General features: G+C 46.9%; 1 pseudogene; it reads left to right on the top strand.

The window, feature by feature from the left end:
* The first annotated feature begins 1632 nt into the window (after positions 1-1632).
* Positions 1633-1828, top strand: LOC129036026 (small nucleolar RNA U3; annotated as a pseudogene).
* The last annotated feature ends 7553 nt before the right edge of the window (positions 1829-9381 follow it).

Genomic DNA, 9381 nt, shown 5'->3' with positions numbered 1-9381 from the left:
ATACTGTATATACTTTTTACTATTCAATCAAATTAAGATTGATGTTTGGAACTCCAATTTCCACAGTTTCTATTGCTTCTCTTTTCTCATAATAGTCTTTCTACCTCTTTTTATTTAATCAAGTAGGACACAGTGAGTTTAATGAATTTTGGGGTTTTTTTTCCCCAGTTGGGAAGATCTGTCAATATTTCATAGGCAAGCAAAAAGAGGCACTAAAAGGGACCTATTAAAATACTTTAGTCACTTCTGAAGATCCAAAGACAGGTTCTTTTTTTGCAAAGCTTTATTCTCTTTTTATGAATTCCTCTTTTTGCTGATTTGTCTTTTATTTCTTTCTCTTTTTTTTTTGAGACAGAATTTCACTCTGTCTCCCAGGCTGGAGTGCAGTCACATGATCTCAGCTCACTGCAAGCTCCACTTCCCGGGTTCAAGCGGTTCTCCTGCCTCTGCTTCCTGAGTAGCTGGGACTACAGGCACCCACCACCATGCTCAGCTAACTTTTGTTTTTTTTGTAGAAATGGGATTTCACCATGTTGGCCAGGCTGGTCTTGAATGCCTGACCTCAAGTAATCCACCTGCCTCGGCCTCCCAAAGCACTGGGATTACAGGTGTGAGCCACCATGCCCAGCCTGAATTGTCTTTTGTGATTACTCAAAGATCAAACAGCTCATACAATGCATGTCAGTTTTACAGACCTGGCAAGGTAGCCCTTTGGCTTGCCTTCATAGCTGTGAACCTGAAATTAAGTCATCAAAAATCTTCAGCCTGCTACCTATTTACAATGTAAACAAGTGATTGCTAGTATCAAGCTATTTGTGAATACAGAATTTTTGTTTTCTTTTTTCAGAGGGAGTGTCGCTGTGTCGCCCAGGCTGGAGTGCAGTGGCACAATCCCAGCTCACTGCAACCTCCGCCTCCTGGGTTCAAGTGATTCTCCTGCCTCAGTCTCCTGAGTAGCTGGGACTACAGGCATGCACCACCACATCTGGCTAATTTTTTGTATTTTTAGTAGAGACGGGGTTTCACCATGTTAGCCAGGCTGGTCTCGAACTCCTGACCTCAAGCAATCCACCCACCTTGGCCTCCCAAAATGCTGGGATTACAGGCGTGAGCCACCGTGCCTGGCCTGAATACAGAATTTTTGAAACATTTCTTTGGCTAAAACAGCATTTTTAAATAACGAAATTTGCAAAAAGAGTTGAGGTTTCATTAGAGACATGAAGATTTGAGTTGTAATTTTTGGCATAATAGTGAAGCAAAGTTTTTCAGAGATTTGAGTTATTTCATTGTGCTGACATGTGTAATGATTATAGCATCATAATCTACATGTATGTGGCTTCACTAAACAGAAAATATAACATTTTGTATAATTAGAAGTTTGCTGTTTTGGGTACACCTTCTTCCATCTATTTATGCTCACAAGTGTACCAGGGAAACACTTTCCCTCCAAATGCAGTGGGGTAGATATGAGTTGCTCTACATATTTGGGTGTATGAATTGTCAGCTTATCTATATGTTCTAAAATTAGCTCTGATTCTTAACCTCGACTAGCCAAAGCAGTGAGAAAGTCCATTTCGGATATGTTTTGGGAAATTTCCTCCGTTTGTTACGGTCACCTAAAAATCCAAGTTGAAGACTCTACTTCCAGGTATAATTTCTATGGTTTATTACTGGAAAAGTTTCTCTAAATATGTAGATCACTGGAAATAAGAAGCAGCACAGAGTTCTCTGAGTGAAGCTGGCTTTTGGAATTACTTGGCTGCAACTGTCATTTGCCACTTTAAGATTTTATTTATTGATTTTTTTTTGAGACAGTCTCTCACTCTGTTGCCCAGTCTGGAGTGCAGTGGTGCGATCTCAGCTCACTGCACCCTCTGCCTCCCGGGTTCAAGTGATTCCCCTGCCATAGCCTCCTGAGTAGCTGGGACTACAGGCACGCGTCACCATGCTTGGCTAATTTTTGTATTTTAGTAGAGACAGGGTTTCAGCTGCTCTGCCTACGGAGTAGCCATCGTTTTATTCATTTACTTTAATAACCTTGCTTTTTTTTTTTTAAATGAAAACCGCTCTGTTGGCCAGGGTGGTCTTGAACTTCTAACCGTAAGTGTTCCACCTGCCTCAGTCTCTCAAAGTGCTGGAATTACAGGCGTGAGCCACTGCCCTCGGCCTGCTATTTTCTATTGATAATATTCTTTTCTTCCTCGGGGAGAGTAAGACGGAGAGAACACAGTCTGAGTAGTTCCTGTTCAAAATAAGCTGGGTGCAGTGGCTCACGCCTGTAATCCCAGCAATTTGGGAGGCTGAGGAGATTTGAGACCAGCCTGGCTAACAGGGTGGAACCCCATTTCTACTAAAAATTCAAAAAATTAGCTGTGCCTGTTGGTGCTCGCCTATAATCCCGTCTACTCGGGAGGCTGAAGCGGGAGAATCGCTTGAACCCAGGACGTGGAGGTTGCAGTGAGCTGAGATTGTGCCATTACATTCCAGCTTCGGCAACAAGAGCAAAACTCCATCTTAAAATAAATAAATAAATACAGAAAAAATAATCGAAGTTGGGAAGGGTCATTGTCCTGTCCAGCCAGTGGAGTGGGGCCCAGTCTTAACTGGAAGCATTGGGTTTCATTGCCTCAGTCTATTCCGCTACAGGAGTGCTACTCAGACCAGCCCTCCCTGCCCTTGCACAGGGATTCTTTCAGCAGGCTCAGGGACACTGTTCCCATAGTGTGTCCGGAATTGTTGGCTTCTTGGTCTCACTGACTTCTGGAATCAAGCCGCAGACCCTCACAGTTACAGTTCTTCAACATGGTGTGTCGGGAGTTTCTTCCTTCTGATGTTTGGATGTGTTCAGAATTTCTTCCTTCTGGTGGGTTTGTGGTCCCGCTGTCTTCAGGAGTGAAGCTACAGACATTCGCTGGGAGTGTTACACCTCTTAAGGCAGCACTGGAGTTGTTCATTCCTCCCAGTGGGTTCGTGATCTCACTAGCTTCAGGAGTAAAGCTACATACTCACCTGTGACTTCAAGTGAGTGCCACAGCTCATAAACATGGCAAGGACCCAAAAACTGAGCAGCTGCAAGTCTTATTGCAAAGAACAAAACAACAAAGCTTCCACAACATGGAAGAAAACCCAAGTTGACTGCTCCTGCTTGCTCCCACAGCCTGCTTTTATTCCCTTATCTGACTCCACCCACATCCTGCTGATTCGCCCATTTTACAGAGAGCTGATTGGTCCATTTTACAAAGAGCTGATTGGTCTGTTTTACAGAGCGCTGATTGGTCCGTTTTTGACAGGGTGCTGATTGGTGTGTTTGCAATCCCCCAGCTAGACACACAGTGCTGATTGGTATATTTACAATCCTCTAGCTAGACATAAAAGTTCTTCAAGTCCCTACTAGATTAGCTAGACACAGAGCACTGATTGGTGCATTTACAAACCTTGAGCTAGACACAGGGTGCTGATTGGTGCGTCCACGAACCCCCTACCCCCCAGCTAGACACAGAGTGCTGATTGGTGCATTTACAATCCTCCAGTTAGACATAAAAGTTCTCCAAGTCCCCACTCCACTCAGGAACCCAGCTGGCTTCGCCTAGTGGATCCTGCCCAGGGCTGCTGACAGAGCTGCCCCCCAGTTCCCCGCCCTGCGCCCGCACTCCTCAGCCCTTGGGCAATGATGGGACTGGGCGCTGCGGAACAGGGGGCGGGGGCTGCGGGGCTGCGGCGCCTGCGGGGGGCTGCGGGGGCTGCGGGGGCTGCGGGGGCTGCGGGGGCTGCGGGGGCTGCGGGGCTGCGGGGCTGCGGGGCTGCGGTCTGGGGCTGGGGTCTTGCGGGGGCTTGGGGGCTCAGGGGCTGGGGTATGGCGGGCTGCCCGTCCGGAGCCATGCCATGGGGGGCGGCAGCTGAGGCCCGAAGAGAATTCGAGCGCGGACCTGGCGGGCCGGCACTGCTGGGGGACGTGGCGCACCCTCCGCAGCTGCTGGCCCGGGTACTGAGCCCCTCACTGCCTGGTGCGGTGGCGCTGGCCGGCCGCTCCAAGTGCGGGTCCCGCCGAGCCCGCGCCCATCCGGAACTCGCGCTGGCCGGCGAGCACCGGGCACAGCCCCGGTTCTCCCCCGCGCCTCTCCCTCCACACACCCCGCCCCCCCCCTCCCCCCCCGCAAGCAGAAGGGTTCCTCAAGCGCGGCCAGAGTGGACACCGTGGTCTGAGGAGGTGCCGAGAGCGAGCCAGGGCTACTAGCACGTTGTCACCTCTCAGTGGGTCTCTCCACTGACCGCTGCCTCAGCCCAGGGACACCCTCGCTGTGGTTCCCAAGGTATCTGTGTCCCCGGCCTTGCTCTCTGGCTTCCTGAAGCCATCTCTTACTGGTGCTCCATGCATGCAAACTGTGGGCCTCTTATCATTCTCAGAGGCTCCTTCTCTTTCTCTAGTATTGGAGAAATATCTCTTAAGTTTCAGCATCAGCTTCTTCTCTTTCCCCTTTATAGACTTTTATCTCATCCACCTGCAAAAGAATAAACAGTGTGAGGAGCCCTGTTTTATCAGGCTTGGCAACAATAGCTGTTAGCACAAATCTACCCATCCTAGCCCCCCACGTTCACTTAAGTAAGCCAGAGTGGAGCAGGAAATCTGGTCTACCTGGTGTAGGTATCAGGGAACAGAAATGTCACTCCTTACACCACGCCTCCTAAACAGAGAAGACAAAACATAAATGAGTGTCTCCCGTAATTGCCCCTCACACCAGTATTATTTTGCATCGTGTCTTTTTTTGTCAGAATCTGTGGGGTTTTTGTTTGTTTGTTTGAGATAAGTTCTCTCTCTGTCACCCAGGCTGGAGTACAGTGGCACAATCATGGCTTACTGCAGATTCCGTCCCCTGGTCTCAAGCAACATTTCTGCCTCAGCCTCCCAAGTAGCTGGGACTATAGGTATGCGCCACCACACTTGGCTAATGTTTAATTTTTTTTGTAGAGACAGCATCTCACTGTGTTGCCAAGGCTAGTCTTGAACTCCTGAGCTCAAGTGATCCTCCTGCCTCCACCTCCCAAGGTGCTTTTCCTACTAGATACCCTACATACCTAGATCAAAAGCAGACAAGAATCTGCTTTTGATCTAGCTGGAAGGTATGTGGGGTATCTAGTAGGGAAAAAGCTGGCTTCAGAGCTGTGAGTCCTGCCAGGGGATGGGAAAAGGTGGAAAGGGGAGAAACTGCTTAGCAGGTAAGGGATTTTACTTTGGCGAGATGAAGATGTTTCTGGAACTCGATAGAGGTGATGGTTGTACAATATTGCGAATGTACTCAATGCTACGGAATTGCTTACTTTTAAGTATTTATGTTATCTGAATTTTACCTCAATAACTTATTAAAAAAGAAAAAGGCGATGAGTCCTCATGCTGGTGCCATGGGGCTTATTGGTACGAGAGCACACTGGGCTAAAAAGAGCACCCACCCATCTCCCCCATTTAGAAGCTCAATGACCTTGGTCAATTTCCCTAGCCCCAGTTTTCTCATATGTAAGCTCGGGATAATAATTCTCAGTCGGCAAGGATGCTGTTGGCGCAAAATAAGGTCATTTGTGAGAAGCACCAGGCACAGTGCCTGGCCCATTGAGGGGGTCACTTCTTCATAGCACCAGATCTCTGCTTCTTAGGCAAGTGATCTAGGTTCTGCCAATGCCTCATGTCTGGCCTGTTGGCTTTGGGGAATTAGTGGAAATGTCATCAGCTGAGGTTGAAAGAGAAAGAGGTTCTCATTAGGTAAGAACACTGTTTTGGGACATGCTGAATTTGAGATGATCGTGAGACATAATAGGTCGGAAGCTGGAGTCTGAGGCTGGAAGAGATGGCAGTCAGACTGGATATTGATATTTCAGTCATCCAGTATGTAGGCGGCCACTAAGACCCTGAAAAAGGACTTGGCCCAGGGGAGATTGGAGTGAACAGGTAGAGGACTTGAGGTGAAAGACTGGGAAATATCATTTAAGGGTTAGGTGAATCCTGTACTCATGAGGGTTATTCAACCCTATCCGTCCCCAGACTTACCTTGTACACCTCTCTATCTCTGCTCACTCCATTCTAACTTACTCTGTTCATTCATCTTTCCAGACTTCTATCTACAGAGCTTTTCCAGTCTTGATGTCTGCTTGGTTTGTTTCTCTGCCTCTTGACTCAGTGCTTCATTCTCTGGCTAGAGCACAAATTTACCCACCCTGGTCCCCCAAGTTCCTTTCATCCATCGTGGCATCAAGGAAGTCTGTTCATGATAACCAGGTCCAGTGTGCTCTCATAACTGATCTCCAGAGAGCAGTGCTTTCTAGATTAATTCTCAGCTGGGTCTTGTCTCTTCACACTTCACTTTTTTTTGAGATGGAGTCTCACTGTCTCCCAGGATGCAGTGCAGTGGCGCAATCTTGGCTCATGGCAATCTCCGCCTCCCGAGTTCAGGCGATTCTCCTGCCTCAGCTTCCCAAATAGCTGAGATTACAAGCACATGCCACCATGTCTTTTTAATTTTTGTATTTTTAGTAGAAATGGGGTTTCACCATGTTGGCCAGGTTGGCCACAAACTCCTGGCCTCAAGTGATCTGCCTGCCTCAGCCTCCCAAAGTGTTGGGATTACAGGTGTGAGCCAAGATGTCCAGACTCTTTACACTTCATTTCTAACATGCCAGATCCTACCCTCTTCCTTGCTTACCTTGGCAGCTGGATTTCCCTGATTTTGAACTGATTATTTGGCTCTTGATTCCTGGCCTTACTTTGCCTTTGTGGATATTTGCTTGTTCTGTCTGTTTTAATTCAGCAAATATTTATTGAGGGCCTACTATGTGCCAGGCCTTATTTTAGGGTCTAGGAATACAGCAGAAACAAAACAGAACAAAATCCCTATGTTTGTGGAAAGTAGGTGGGGGAAAAAAAAAGCGGGGAAGTGGGATAAGGAGTGTTGAGGAGTGAGTTACAAGTTTAACTAGGGTGGTCAGGGCATTCTCCCACTGAGAAGTTATCATTCAGGGCAGAGGAAAGAGCCAGTCAAAGGCCTTGAGGCAGGAGCATACCTGGAGTGTTTGGGAGCATCAAGGAGGCCAGGATGGCTACAGCAGAGAAAGTGCTAAGGAAGGTTGTCAAGGTGAGATCAGAACAGTACAGGTGGTGATGAGGACATTGTTTAGGGTCCTACAAGCCACTGTAAGAAAATCAGCATTTCCTATGAGTGATGGGGAGCCTCTGGAGCATTTTGGGGATCAGTCTGGCCTTGTGGAGACCCAGTAATCCAGCTTCCTACAGTCCACTTCCAGGCTTACCTCCACACTTTTTTTTGTTTGTTGTTTGGTTTTTATTCATGTCATTGTACCCAGAGAAAATGTTTCAGCTGGACCCTGCTTCAGTTCTACTTCTAATAACTATGCCTCAATTCACGTGTCACTTGGAAAGTAAATGAAGATGGTATTACTGATTCAATCATCCATCAAATAGACGTATAATTATAAACTTAGAAAAGTGCTATCAAGAAAAATTGCATGAGGGCATACCAAGGAATGCCAAGAATTGCAACCACCGGAAGCTGGGAGAGTTCAGGAGTGATTCTTCCCTAGAGCCTTTGGAGAGAGTGTGGCCCGCTAACACCTTGACTTCTAGCTCCAGAACTATGAGACAATAAATTTCTGTGGTTTTAAGTCCCTCCACACCCACACCCAGAAGTACATGATGTTTGGCAATGCATCATGGGGAAAGAGACTGGGTAAACAAGGCAGAGTCCCCTTGAGAAAGTACCTTGAACAAGAAGATTTTACTATTTTTTTAAGAGACAGGGTCTCATACCATCACCCAGGCTGGAGTGCAGTGGCATGATCATAGCTCACTGTAGCCTCAACCCCCTGGGTTCAAGTGATCCTCCCACCTCAGCCTCCTGAGTAGCTGGTAACCCAGGTGTGTGCCACCACACCCAGCTAATTTATTAAAAACAATGTTTGAAGGATGAGTAGGAGTTAGGTAAGCGTGAATGGGGGCAGAGGGATATGTTTTTGCATGTAGACCAGTATCTACAAAGGCCCCAGAGCAGAGAAAAGTGAGGCCAATTCCATTAAAGGAAGAAAGGCCAGTGTGAGGTTGAAGCACCAGGGTGGGAAGAGAGGCAAGAATTGAGCATGGGGAGGTGACACCATGTAAACAGTTGTGTTTTTAGCATTTGGCAGTGAATCTTTTAGTGTTAAATCTGTGAATCTGTTTCCTGACTGTGACCATAAATTTTTTGTGTCAACTTGACTGGGCCATGGGGTACTCAGCTATTTGGTCCAACTTGGTTCTGGGTATGTCTGTGAGGGTGTTTCTGGATGTGATTAACATTTGAATTCATAGAGTTAGTAAAGCAATTACCCTCCTCCAATGTGAGTGGGCCTCCTCCAATCCAGTGAGGGCCTGAATAGAATAAAAGGCTGAGTAAGAAAGGATGCTCTCTCTCTCTGCCTGTCTTTGGGCCAGGACATTGGTTGTTTCCTGCCCTTGACCTCAGGCTCAGGCTGGATGTATACCATCAGCTCTCCCGGATTTGGACTTCTCAGCCTCCATAACTGTGTGAGTCAATTCCTTATAATAAACAAATTTCTCTCTCTATCTCTATTTTTCTACATCTCTGTATCCATACATCCTACTGATTCTCTCTCTCTGGAGAGCCCTGATTAATCCTGACCAATTGACATAAGCAAACAGAGAGATTATCAATCAAACCATATCAGTATCTTCTCACACTACGTTCAGGCTCTTCCCTTATCCAGACGGCACCTAGATATTTCTTTGGGGAACATACTTCTCCCTGCCTAGGGAATTTGTAGTAGTCAAGTGCTTTGAGTAGTGTTGTGTTAGTCAATTTTGCATTGCTGAAAAAGAATACCTGAGATTGGGTAATTTATAAAGGAAAGAGGTGTATTTGGCTCATAGTTCTACAGGCTGTACAGGCATGGCACCAGCAGCTGCTCAGCTTCTGGTGTGGCCTTAGGATGTTTTACTTGTGGCAGAAGGCTGATGGGGAGCAGGTGTGTCACATAGCAAGAAAGGGAACAAGAGAGAGAGGAGGAGGTACCAGTTTCCTTAAACAACCAGCTCTCATGTGAACTAATAGAGTGAAAACTCATTCATTACCTCAGGGCAGGCACCAAGCCATTCATGAGGGATCCACCCCTGTGACCCAAACACCTCCCACCAGACTCCACCCGCAACACTAGGAATCACATTTCAACATGAGACTTGGAGAGAACAATTATCCAAACCATATCAAGTGTGGGCTATGCCTCCAGCCATAAGCATAGGCTTTGATTGTTGGAAGTCAATCAATATTTTCTGGAGGCTTCATAGTGGTCCCTAGTAATGTCATCTCATCTAACTAGATTCTGAAC

This window comes from Pongo pygmaeus, chromosome 3, assembly GCF_028885625.2.
Source record: "Pongo pygmaeus isolate AG05252 chromosome 3, NHGRI_mPonPyg2-v2.0_pri, whole genome shotgun sequence".
In the NCBI taxonomy this organism is placed as follows: Eukaryota; Metazoa; Chordata; class Mammalia; order Primates; family Hominidae; genus Pongo; species Pongo pygmaeus.
Note: the sequence above shows the minus strand (reverse complement) of the source record. Positions and strands in the feature narration are given on the sequence as shown.